At 47.2% G+C, this 13,298-nt stretch overlaps 1 long non-coding RNA gene across 1 annotated transcript; it reads right to left on the bottom strand.

The window, feature by feature from the left end:
* Positions 1 to 5,190: 5,190 nt before the first annotated feature.
* On the bottom strand, positions 5,191 to 6,527 carry LOC144339664 (uncharacterized). Its single transcript, XR_013414934.1, has 2 exons — positions 6,360 to 6,527; positions 5,191 to 6,249 (listed from the first exon to the last, which is right to left on the bottom strand). It is a non-coding gene; the product is annotated as an uncharacterized LOC144339664 (long non-coding RNA).
* Between the last annotated feature and the right edge of the window lie 6,771 nt (positions 6,528 to 13,298).

The following is a 13,298-nucleotide window of genomic DNA, read 5'->3' as shown; positions in this document are numbered from 1 at the left end:
TTCTCTGTCAAGAGTGAAGAATTCGAAGGACTTTAACCACTGGTAAAAGTGTCTTCTCACATTAACCGCATAGCAGCAAGCTTTGTATGAACCAGCTGGTTATTCTCACTAAATGGGTCAGATACAAGTTACAAGCAGATCGCAAAGCTGCCTAGACTGGACTGAGTGTAGGTTGGCCAAAAGGCATGACTGAGAAGATAAATCTCGTCTGTCCACCCTTTTCCCACTAGTTCCAAGCCAGCCTCGTGGCTGAGCCCAGCTTCCCAAGCCTCTCTGATGATGGCGTCAGTCAGTCCAAGCCAGGTTTAGCTGAGTGCTTCTGGCCATCCCAGGGTGCAATCATGCCTTCCTTTGCCATCTGGGCTTTCCCCAGGTTAGTGGAACTGCTTCCAGGAGGGTGGGTCCTGCCCTGTGGAGTGCCTGGAGCAGGGACTGGTCACCAGCATTAAGTGTCCAGAGAGGGAGCACGTATATATGAATCAATTTTTAGAAGAGACAATAACCCATTCAAAAAAGGGCAACAGCCAGACTGGTAGCTCATGCCTGTAATTCCAGTATTTGGGAGGCTGAGGTGGGAGGATGGCTTTAGCCCAGGAGTTTGAGACCAGCTGGGTAACTTAGTGAGACCCTCGTCTGTATAATTTTTTTTTTTTTAATTAGTTGGGCATGGTAACCCCTACCTATAGTCTCAGCTACTCGGGAGGCTGAGGTGGGAGGATGGCTTGAGTCTAGGAGGTTGAGGCTGCAGTGAGCTATGATCATGCCACTGCACCTCAAACTGGGCAACAGAGCAAGACAAAAAAAAAAGGGGATCATAGAAAAAGAGATTCAAGTGTTGTTAAACAATGGATGGCCAACCTCATTCACAGTCAAAAAGTACAAATCAAACAACAATGAGATATCCTGGGCGGGGCAAGGGGAGTGCAGTTTCATGGGCAAATATTACCCCATTTAATATCCTTGGTACCAGTGAGGTTGTGGTGAAAGGATGTGCTCACTAGCGCCCCCTGAAGGAGACCTGAGCACCTTTCCTGGCCTTGGGGCCTCCAAGCCAGCTTCCTGGATCGTCCAAGGATTCTGCTACCAGTGACCTTCCATAAATCTGTTTTCTGCTTAAACTAGCTAGGGTGGGTTCTGTTGTTTCCAACCTGGCCTCTAACACAAGGTCTCTGAGCTTCAGTTTTCCTGCCAGGTGAGAAGGGGATACTGCTCTCTTCTGTACACGTGGATTGAGAGCGTTTCCGAGATAACATCGCAAGTACAGTTGTTCACTAGATGGGTGTGTTATCAGCCCCTGTCCACAACCCCTTATCTGGGAACCTCAGGGGCCAGAAATGTTTCATGATTTGGGTTTTTTGGTTTTTTTTTTTTTTTTTTTTTTTTTTGTTGAGACAGAGTCTCGCTCTGCCGCCCAGGCTGGAGTGCAGTGGCCAGATCTCAGCTCACTGCAAGCTCCGCCTCCCGGGTTCACGCCATTCTCCTGCCTCAGCCTCCCGAGTAGCTGGGACTATAGGCGCCCGCCACCTCGCCTGGCTAGTTTTTTGTATTTTTAAAGTAGAGACGGGGTTTCACCATGTCAGCCAGGATGGTCTCGATCTCCTGACCTCGTGATCCGCCCGTCTCGGCCTCCCAAAGTGCTGGGATTACAGGCTTGAGCCACCGCGCCCGGCCCCTGGTTTGTTTTTAAGACAGGAGGGGGTCTCACTATATTGCCCAGGCTGGTCTCAAACCACTGGCCTCAATAAATCCTCCCACCTTGGCCTCCCAAAGTGCTGTGATTACAGGCGTGAGCACCCAGCCTAATGTGGCATTTTAGAAAGGCGATATGGTGCAGGTAATATTAGGGAGCACTCTCAGCATGCTGTGGGCAGCACTCTGTAATCAAACCATTTCTCATTTTCTAGGGAAACTGTATCCATTTCACATTTAATGGAAGAATTAAGGATTATATCTAGCTTGATATTAATTCAAGTCAGGAATTAAGAAGATGTTTGTGATTTTTCACTCTTTGGATTTTGGAGCTGTAAGTTGGAATTTATTTTCCCATGACCTGAATATTTTATTCTGTGATACTTGATTGTTTTTGTTTTTGTTTTGTTTGGTTTTGTTTTTGAAATGGAGTCTCACTCTGCTATCCAGGCTGGAGTGCAGTGGTGTAATCTCGGCTCACTGCAACCTGAACCTCCTGGGTTCAAGCGATTTTACAGCCTCAGCCTCCTGAGTAGCTGGGATTACAGGTGCCTGCCACCATGGCTGGCTAATTTCTGTATTTTTAGTAGAGACAGGGTTTCACCATGTTGGCCAGACTGGTTTCAAACTCCTGACCTCAAGTGATCCTCCCACTTCGGCCTCCCAAAATGCTGGGATTACAGGTGTGAGCCACTGTGCCCAGCCTGATACTTGGTTTTTAAAAATCCTTCGACACAGGACTGGAGTATGACCTCTGCAGCACTCCGTGGGAAGAGCTGTGGCCCCTTGGCTTATTATTGCTTCTTAGCAGTCCCAGTGACCTTCGGCCTGAGGCAGGTGAGCCCCAGGTAGTTTATGACATCGCTGGGTTGTTGGCCTTTCCAAGCCCAAAGTGACACTAGCATTTCTCTAGGCCTTGAACTACCTGGGGAGTCAGAGCCACCAGCATTGAATGGGCATCAGTTTTTAGTTTTTGTTTGTTTGTTTGTTTGTTTGTTGAGATGGAGTCTCGCTCTGTCGCCCAGGCTGGAGTGCAGTGGCGCCATCTCAGCTCACTGTAAGCTCCGCCTCCCGGGTTCACGCCATTCTCCTGCCTCAGCCTCCCAAGTAGCTGGGACTATAGGTGCCCGCCACCACGCCAAGCTAATTTTTTGTATTTTTAGTAGAGACGGGGTTTCACCGTGTTAGCCAGGATGGTCTTGATCTCCTGACCTCGTGATCCGCCCACCTCAGCCTCCCAAAGTGCTGGGATTACAGGTGTGAGCCACCACACCCTGCCGAATGGGCATCAGTTTTACATATGGGTCCTAAACTGATTTCCGTGGGAGGAAATTCCAGAATTCCCAATTCAGATTAAGGGTGGGGCATCCCGAGGTTAAAATTCTCTCATTAAGGTTCTCTAAGAAGTCACATTTGAGCATACAGATGGACTACTATGCAGCAATCACCAACTGAGCATTTTGCAACCCTATTTTTAAGGTGTCTATGTATAGTTTTTTCCCCCTTTTCACAGCTTAATTGAGGTATAACTGGTATATATTATGCCATGCATGTTTTAAATATACATTTTGATAAGTTTTTAACATATGTGAAATCTGCCCCACAATCAAAATAATAAATATCCATTACCCCCAAAATGTCCTTGTTGAACACAGTTTCAAAACTTTCTTGGGCTTTGTCCAACCCTAGAACCCTGGAAAGTTGGGCATGGATACTTGAGTAGCCATAGGTGAGAGGGACCCAGATGCCTGGGACCTCAAAAGGTTCCAGCAGTCGGGGGCCTCAAACAGCAACTCCACCCCCTTTGAATAAACTGCTGAGCTGTGCTCATAGCAGACGTCACGCGCGTCCGTGTAAAGAGACCACCAAACAGGTTTTGTGTGAGCAACAAGGCTGTTTATTTCACCTGGGTGCAGGCAGGCCGAATCCAAAAAATGAGTCAGCGAAGGGAAATAGGGGTGGGGCCGTTTTATAGGACTTGGGTAGGTAGTGAAAAATTACAGTCAAAGGGGTTGTTCTCTGGCAGGCAGGGGCGGGGGTTACAAGGTGCTCAGTGGGGGAGCTTCCGAGCCAGGAGAAGGAATTTCACAAGGTAATGTCATCGGTTAAGGCAGGAACCGGCCATTTTCACTTATTCCGTGATTCTTCAGTTACTTCAGGCCATCTGGATGTATATGTGCAGGCTTGGGCTCAGAGGCCTGAGAGCAGATTCAAGGCCAGCCCAGCCACCCCTCCACACCTTTCCTGGGCTTTGTGCAACCCTAGAATCCTGAAAAGTTGGGCATGGAGCCTGATTTAATTTGACTGAGACAGCAAAAGTGATATGATGGTTCTTGTTTCCGAGTGTTGTGAAGAAACACACGGCAGTTCCCAGCTACTTGGTAAAAGACCCACCCTTTAGGCAGATGAAAAAACTTATCTAGGTCAGGAAGTGCATCCTGTTTTCAGTAATCAGATCTGCCCAGTGATCCACCTGGCTTCCTATTTATGCAACACATCTTACTTGTAGATAATTACCAAATTCTTGAAAGCCAGACTGGGCTGCTCGCATCTGTAGTTCTAGCTACCGGGGAGGCTAAGGTGGGAGGATTGCTTGAGCACAGGAGTTTGAGGCCAGCTTGGGCAACAAAGCAAGACTCCTGTTTTAATTTTAAAAAGAAAGAAAGAACGGAATAAAGGAAAAAAAGTCCCACAGTAGGCTGAAGTTGAAGTTTAGCGACAACGCTTTGGTCACTGATGTATAAGTGTCTAGAACAATGCCTGGCATCTAAGGAGTGCTTAATAAATATTTGTTGAGGAATAAAAAAGTAAATGAGTTTGTCTCTCTTTTTTTTTTTTTTTTTTTTGGTGGAGGGGTGGGAAGGGTGTCACTCTATCACCCAGACTGGAATGTAGTGATGCAATCATGGCTAACTTCTGCCTCGAAATCCTAGGCTTGGGTGATTCTCCTGCCTCAGCCTCCCAAGTAGCTGGGAGTACAGGTGCACACCACCAAGCCCGGCTAAGTTTTTTTTTTTTTTGAGATGGAGTTTCACTCTTGTTGCCCAGGTTGGGGTACAATGGAACGATCTCAACTCATGGCAACCTCCGTCCCCTGGTTCAAGCAATTCTCCTGCCTCAGCCTCCTGAGTAGCTTGGATTGCAGGCATGCACCATCATCCCTGGCTAATTTTGTATTTTTAGTAGAGACGGAGTTTCTTCATGTTGGTCAGGCTGCTCTTGAACTCCCAACCTCAGGTGATCTGCCTGCCTCGGCCTCCCAAAGTGCTGGGATTACAGGTGTGAGCCACCATGCCTGGCCTCTAATTTTTTTTTTTTTTTTTTTTTTTAAGAGATGGGGCTTTGCCACATTGTTCATGCTCATGCTGGTCTTGAACTCCTGGGCTCAAGCAATCCTCCCGCCTCGGCCTCCCAAAGTGCTTGGATTACAGGTGTGAGTCACCACACCTGGCTGAATCTCCTTTTGATACTTGGATAAGTCAAAGCTTCAGCACTAGAATATCATATCTGGTAGTGTTGCCTTTATTTGAGCCAATGTTCTTTGAGGTGAGGCTGTTTCCTAGGCAACGTGAGTGATGTTCATTTGGAAAATAGGAATGTCCCTGGGTCTTGAGTAAAGTGGGTCCTGGAATTTCCTTTGCCTAGGTGACCCTATGCTACCTGGGGGAATGAGTTAGGAGGCATGTGTGGATGTGCCCAGGTCCCTGGGTGTTGGACTGGACAGTACTGGGAGGAATGGTGCCCTCTCCACTGCGTGAACTGGGAGGCCCAGGCAGGGTGGAGGCTCCCCCAAGCCAGGGCAGGTCATGGGACTGTCAGTTGGGGGTGCAGCCCATTGATAGATGAGAAGAAACTGCCACTCAGTGGACACCCCCCAAGTGCCTTGGGGACATTGAAAAGCTCTGTGGATTGGTGCTTGTCTAGCACAGCCAGAGGGGCCACCCCAGTTCCTGCCAGGGGCTCCCCACCTCCCACACAGAGAGTCCAGCCACCTGGGGATCTACCAGATGTTCTAATGCCAGAACAGAGGAAATGGAGGGGCTTTGACAGAATCTCCTACTGCAGACCCCAAGAGAATAGCCTGGGACTGGATGTAATCCAACTTGCAATCCACTCATGGTCCGCTCCATCGCACGATCACCGTTGTTCCAGACGCTAGATGCCGTGTTCAGTGATTGACCGAGCATTCTCTGCTGCTGCCACTAAAACATAAGCTCTGCAAGCTCAGAGTTTTTATCTGTTGTGCTCAGAACAGGACCTAGCACAGAGTAGATTCTCAATAAGTAAATATGTGCTAAATACATGAAAGAAGCGAGGGAGGGAGGGAAGGAAGGGGGAAGGGAGAGAAGGCAACATATTCCAGACCACCGCGTCCTTTCTGAACATGCTTCACCGCCCCTAAGCTCTCTCTGTTCTTGCCCTCACCCACAAAGGTACCCACATGAATTTGTGTTTGCTTTGCTTGGATCTATTTGGTATGAATACACCAGAAGTCACACACTATGATGTTTGAGGTTTCCAAGATAAAAAGAAAGTTCACAGTGACAATAGTTGAAGATTCTGCAAAAGAAAGGATGTTAACAATGAATTTAACACTCACCAAATGTAGCATAATCTCTACATAGTGGCTTGTGCCCGGTGCCCATGGCTGTACCCGGGAGTCACTATACCTGGCAGTTAGCAAGGAAGGCTGAAACCTGAGGGCTGCTGACGGTGAATGTGAGGCATTCGGCATCTCCTCCTATCGCTGGCCAGGGCGTGTTCAGGGCTTTGCAAAGTCAAAACTACACCTGTAGAGAGTGTCCTGGAACTACAGGCAACCTGATTTTCATACAATCCTGAAACACAGGAGAAGCAAAACGTTCCTTCCTCTCCTGTCCTGTGTGTGGTTTCTACATGCTTCTCACAAAGGGTGACATAATGCTGCCTTCTGGCTGTTTTTTTGGTGCTTAAAAATTGAGGAGTTTCAGGATATGAATTTTGGCCATTTCTGTATTGTAAGATTATGGGGTAATTCTTTTTTCTTCTTTATACTTTTCTGTATTTTATAGTTCCTTGACAATGAACCAGTACTTTTTTTTTTTTTCCTGAGACAGAGTCTTGCTCTGTCACCCAGGTTGGAGTGCAGTGGCGCGATCTTGGCTCACTGCAACCTCCGCCCCAGGTTCAAGTGATTCTCCCGTCTCAGCCTTCTGAGTAGCTGGGATTACAGTGTGTGCCACCACACCTGGCTAATTTTTGTATTTTTAGTAGAGACAGGGTTTCACCATGTTGGCCAGGCTGGTCTCGAGCTCCTGACCTCAAGTGATCTGCCCACCTTGGCACCGCGCCTGGCCCAAGTACTACTATTATAAAGATAACAACAAGAAAAAAGTTAGAAAAATTTATGGGCTGGGTGTGGTGGCTCACGCCTGTAATCGCAGCACTTTGGGAGGCTGAAGTAGAGGGATCACTTGCAGCCAGGAGTTCGAGACCAGCCTGGGCGACATACTAAGACTCCATCTTTAAAAGAATTTTTTTTTTAATTAGCTCATGTGGGCAGCACGTATGAGTACTCCCAGCTACTCAGGAGACTGAGACAGGAGGATGACTTGACCCCAGGAGTTCCAGGCTGTGGTGAAATATGACTGTGCCATTGCACTCCAGCCTGGCCAACAGAGATCCTGTCTTTAAAAGCAAAAACAAACAAACAAACAAAAACTTGTGTATTTAAGTTTACAAGTTCCAAATCAGTTAAAATTTCATTTTAAGTTAGCCCATACATTAAGGGCTCCCACTGAGGTACAAATCCTAACAAAAGCAAAAATAACCATTGCCCATAGCGGAAGTCAGACTGAAACCAAAACATGTGTGCCTCTAAACTGCCCTTCTCTCTCTTTTTTTTTTTTTTTTTTTTTGAGACAGAGTGTTACTCTGTTGCCCACGCTGGAGTGCAGTGGCACGATCTCAGCTCGCTGCAACCTCCACCTCCTGGATTCAATCGATTCTCCTGCCCCAGCCTACCGAGTAGTTGGGATTACAGGTGCCCACCACCATGCCTGGCTAATTTTTATATTTTTAGTAGAGATAGGGTTTCACCATGTTGGCCAGGCTGGTCTCAAACTCCTGACCTCAAGTGATCCACCCATCTTGGCCTCCTAAAGTGCTGGGATTACAGGTGTAAGCCACTGCGCCCGAGCTCCAGGAGACTTGGATCCTTACACCACACGCCAGCTTTCCCTGGAAGCCTCAGTCCTGGCATGAGCCTCTGCAAGGGGAATGTGTACCCAGAAAGAACTGTTTGTGGAGAGGAAGGAATTAAATAAAGAACCCTGCTGTCCCAGTAACCTCTCCCTCCCTCCTGTAGAACTAATGACTGGCCACACTGCCCAGGCCAGGTCCCCACTGTTACCTTTTCACAACCAGAAATTGTAGTCTTGTCCATAAATGGATTTGGATAGATTATTCAAGAAGTGCAGCAACTCCTTTCCACCCCCACTTGCCCTGAATCCCCAGCCCCAGAAAGCAATTTTAATATTTCTACCTCCTCCTTAGTTGAAGGCAGCCTTTGACTAAGCTAATTTAACAATACACTGAATTTAACAAGAAAAGGGCAAAAACCAGCCCCAGGAAATGTAGCCCTGCAGAGGCCACAGGCCTGCAGATTTTGAGAGGAGGGTAATGCTGGCGTGGTGGTAGCCTAGGGCTGCCAGGCTCTGGGTGTGTGTGTAGGGGGGGTTGGGGTTGTGTGTGTGTGTGTGTGCTTGCACACTGGGCAGGGGTGAAGGGAACAGACCAAGATGGAAGTAGGGCAAAGAGTCCAAGGTCCAGACGCTAACAGCTGCCACCTATCTGTCCAGTGTCGTTCTGTGTAGCCCCTATGGTGGGCTGAATAATGACCCCCAGAGATGTTCACAACCTAACCCCCAACACTTGTGAATCTGTTGCCTTCCATGATAAAGGGGAGTTGGCAGACATCTAAGCTAAGGGTCTCAAGATGGAAAGATGATTCTAGATTATTGGGTGGGCCCAATGTCATCACAAGCATCCTCACATGAGGAAGAGGCAGGCAGGAGGGTCCAAGAAGGAGGGGTGGGGATAGAAGCAGAGATTAGGGTGGTTTGAAGATGGCTTGAAGATGGAAGTAGGGAGCATGAGTTAAGGAATGCAGCCAGGCGCGGTGGCTCACGCCTGTAATCCCAGCACTTCGGGGGGCCAAGGCGGGCGGATCACCTGAGGTCAGGAGTTCAAAACCAGCCTGACCAACAGAGCAAAACCCCATCTCTACTAAAAATATATTTAAAAAAAAAAGAAATAGCTGGGCCTCGTGGCATGCGCCTGTAATCCCAGCTACTATGGGGGTCTAAGGCATGAGAATCGCTTGAACCCAGGAGGCGGAGGTTGCAGTGACCCCAGATCACACCATTACACTGAAGCCTGGGAGACAGAGTGAGACTCCGTCCCAAAACAAGAAAAAAAAAAAAGAAAAGAAAAGAAAAAAGGAATGTGGCAGCCTCTCTAGAAGCTGCAAAGGGCAAGGAATTGATTTTTCCCAGAGCCTCTGGAAGGACCATAGCCTTGCCAATCCGTTTTGGGTTTCTCTCTTTCTTTCTTCCTTCTTTCTGTTTTTTTTCTTTTTCTTTTCTTTTTTTTGAAACAGAGTCTCACTCTGTTGCCCAGGCCGCAGTGCAGTGGCACCATCTTGGCTCGCTGCAATCTCTGCCTCCTGGATTCAAGAGATCCTCCTATCTCAGGCTCCCTAGTAGCTGGGACTACAGGCATGCACCACCTCCCTTCCTTTCTTTTCCTATTCTTTTTCATAGACAGAGTCTCATTCTGTTACCCAGGCTTTGGGTTATATGGAACTGATGTCCCTTTCTTTTTTATAGACAGGGTCTCACCCAGGCTGGAATGCAGTGGTGCAATCGTAGCTCACTGCAGGCTCGAACTCCTGGGCTCAAGTGATCCTCCCAACTCAGCCTCCTGAGTAGCTAGGACTACAGGTGCCCACCACCATGCCTGGCTAATGTTTTATTTTTTGGAGAGACAGAGTCTTGCTATGTTGCCTAGGCTGTTCTCAACTCCTAGCCTCAAGTGATCCTCACATCTCAGTCTCCCAAAGTGCTGGGATTATAGGCATGAGCACCCAGCCCCATTTGGGATTTCTGACCTCTAAAACTATAAGAGAATGAATTTTTTTGTTTTAAGCCACTAAGTTTGTGGCGATGCATTACAGTAGCCATAGGAAACTAATCCAGCTTCCAAGAACTGGGGGCCCGGCCAGGCATCACAGGGTGCACTGGCAGAAGAGGCCGGCTCACCCATCTCTGAGCTGGGCATCCTCAGCCTGGATCCCTGCACCTTGAGAGTCCTACATGGAAGGGCGAAGTCCCCTAGTGTGGCCCCAGCAGTTCAAAATCCCTTGGAGGTCACCCATGTGCTCCCAGGCAGGCTTCCTGAGAAAATGAAAACATCGAGTTTCTTCATTTGTGGCTAGTATTGCACCCCGTCAGTGTGGCAATGCGGTTCTCTCACCAGAAACGCTGACTGACAACTTCCACGTGGTTGAAAAACAGGGATTGGATTCACTGAGACTGATTCCTATGGTATGGTTATGCTGTGGCACGGCAAGCACAGGCGTTTCTGAGATAGTGACTGTTGCTATTTCCTTAACAATCTACATAAAATGAGCACCCATCAGGCAGAAGCCGGTGACATCTTCATTTCTGTTTTTCACATCTCTGTTTTATGGGCTCTTATATATATAAAATGTATTTATTTTGAGACAGAGTCTCGCTCTGTTGCTCAGGCTGGAGTGCAGTGGCATGATCTCAGCTAACTGCAACCTCTGCTTCCAGGGTTCAAGTAATCCTCCCACAGCATCCCGAGTAGCTGGGATTACAGGCATGGGCCACCATACCTGGCTAATTTTTGTATTTTTAGTAGAGACAGGGTTTCACCATGTTAGCCAGGCTGGTCTCAAACTCGTGAGATCCACTGCCTCGGCCCTCCAAAGTGCTGGGATTACAGGTGTGAGCCACTGCAATCGGCCTATGGGCTCTTTTTTTACACATTGGCATAGCCAAAGACCAAACCCTTTCCAAGACACGTATACACATGCATACATGCATACACACACACACACACACACACACACACACACGAGGAAATCGTGCTTTTGAAGGTGATCAAACCCAGAGAATACAAGATTTACAAGAGGTTCAAGTACACACTTTCTAAACCCAAAAAGTAGCAGTAATCAAATCAAAATACATGTTTGGAAAAAAGATTCAAATATGTTTTTTAAAAGCAAAAACAGTCACAATAAACAAAGCAAAGAATGTATCTGAAAGAGTATTCATATATATGTTTGCAAAGAAAGAGAGTTAGAATAAGAAGTATTTTTCACTTTTAGAATATGTGACATTAGATTCTTTGGGTTATATGGAACTGATGTCCCTCATGAAAAATTGCCAAGGAATTGGGGGTGTGTAGGGAGCTCCAGGTGATTCTTTGAGGTGAAATCGTGCGTGATTTTGGGTCCAGCGAAGGTATATAGTGGGAGGAGGCTCCCACAGAAGGTGGAGTTGACACAGGCTGGAAAGCATGGCTGCAAGGGAGGTTGGGAATTTGAATTTTCTGGAAGCAGTGAATCCTCACAAGACTGAAAATCCTCCCAGTACAGCAAGAGCATTCAAAAGATGCTGGACACTCAGAAATCAAGATAAATGGCCCCCACCCTTACCTCATAGATGTGTTATGAGGGTTGGCAGGAGGTCAATAAATGGTACCTCTTCTTATTAGAGGATATGGGCATAGCTCCCTGTTTGCCCACAGCCTTGTAGTGACTCATCAGATGCCCCATGGGCCTCCTCCTGGCTGTGGCTTACAGACGGGGTCCCCAGTCGCCACTCATGAACAGGGGTGAGCTACAAGGAAAGCTTCATCTGTGTTTACAGCTGCTCCCCATTGCTCTCATGATCGCCTGAGCTTCGCCCCCTGTCAGATCAGCAGAGGCGCTAGCTTTTCTGATCTATTGTGAACTGCACATGAGTGGGATCTAGGTTGCACACGCCTCATAAGAATCTAGTGCCTGATGATCTGTCACTGTCTCCCATCACCCCCAGAAGGGATTGCCTAGTTCCAGGAAAACAAGCTCAGGGCTCCCACTGATTCTACATTATGGTGAGTTTTATAATTATTTCATTATATCTTATAAGGTAATAATTATAGAAATAAAGTGCACAACAAATGGAATGTGCTTGAATCATCCCAAAACCATTCCCCTCTGCCCCCCTGCCTGGTCCTTGGAAAAACTGTCTTCCATGAAACTTGTCCCTGGTGCCAAGAAGGTTGCTGACCACTGCCTTCCAGCAGCTGCTACCTAGCCTGAGCCCTTGGTAATAAACTGCTCCTACTCATGCCCAAGCTGCCAGGTTTTTCCTGGAAGTCTGCAGGATCCCAGAGTGCAAAATTATTATTATTATATTATTATTATAATTAATATTAATAATGTTAATATTAATATTAATAATATTAATAATATTATTATTATTATCTTGCTCTATCACCCAGGCTAAAGTACAGTGGCGTGACCATAGCTCACTGCAGCTTCAAACTCTTTGGCTCAAGCAATCTTCCCGTATCAGCCTCCTGAGCAGCTGGGATTACAGGCATAGTCCACCATTCCCAGCTAATTTTTATTTTTAAAAAGTTTTTGTAGAGACAAGGTCTTGCTATGTTGCCCAGTCTGGTCTCCAACTCCTGGGCTCAAGGGATTCTTCCTGTCTCAGCCTCTCAAAGCACTGGGATTACAGGAGTGAGCCACTGTACCCGGTGGAAGAGCACATTTAAACACACAGAAAAAATGATAGGCTCTTAATCCTTCCAGGAAATGGGGAATGGTTTGAGTTTTTCTGAATTACAAAACCCAAGACGATTCATTACACAAGTCCTGTCCTGAGAACTCATGAAAAAAAATCCCAGGCCTGGGCCTTCCAGTTGTTACCGGCAGCTTCCCAGGTCCTGGGCTGTGGCCCTGGGTTGTGGGTGCTTTTCGTATGTACCAAGATCAGGAATATTAAAGCTTCATATACTTAAAGTGTAGGAGTCTCCTGTTTTTCAAGGAGTTAAAAAGGAACTGGAAGATTTTCTTTTCTCTGCCTGTTGTCTCTTCTCCCTGACAAATTTCAGGATATCGGCCGGGCGCAGTGGCTCACGCCTGTAATTCCAGCACTTTGGGAGGCTGAGGCAGGTGGATCACATGAGGCTAGGGGTTCAAGACCAGTTTGGCCAACATGGTGAAACCCCATCTCTACTAAAAATACAAAAATTAGGCAGGCGTGGTGGTGCGCGCCTGTAATCCCAGCTACTCGGGAAGCTGAGACACGAGAATTGCTTGAATCTGGGAGACGGAGGTTGTAGTGAGCCGAGATCATGCCAGTGCACTCTAGCTTGGGTGACAGAGCAACACTCTGGTTAAAAACAACAACAACAACAACAAAAATCAGGATATCATTCATTCCCTGTTTCCAGAAGGAGTGAAATGTAGAATGCTGTATGTATAATAGTAACTGTTGTGAGAGTTCCAGACAGGAGGCAAAAGACTAGAAAAGACTGGGTATTACTCG

The sequence above is a fragment of the Macaca mulatta genome, chromosome 3 (genome assembly GCF_049350105.2).
Source record: "Macaca mulatta isolate MMU2019108-1 chromosome 3, T2T-MMU8v2.0, whole genome shotgun sequence".
NCBI classification, from domain to species: domain Eukaryota; kingdom Metazoa; phylum Chordata; class Mammalia; order Primates; family Cercopithecidae; genus Macaca; species Macaca mulatta.
Note: the sequence above shows the minus strand (reverse complement) of the source record. Positions and strands in the feature narration are given on the sequence as shown.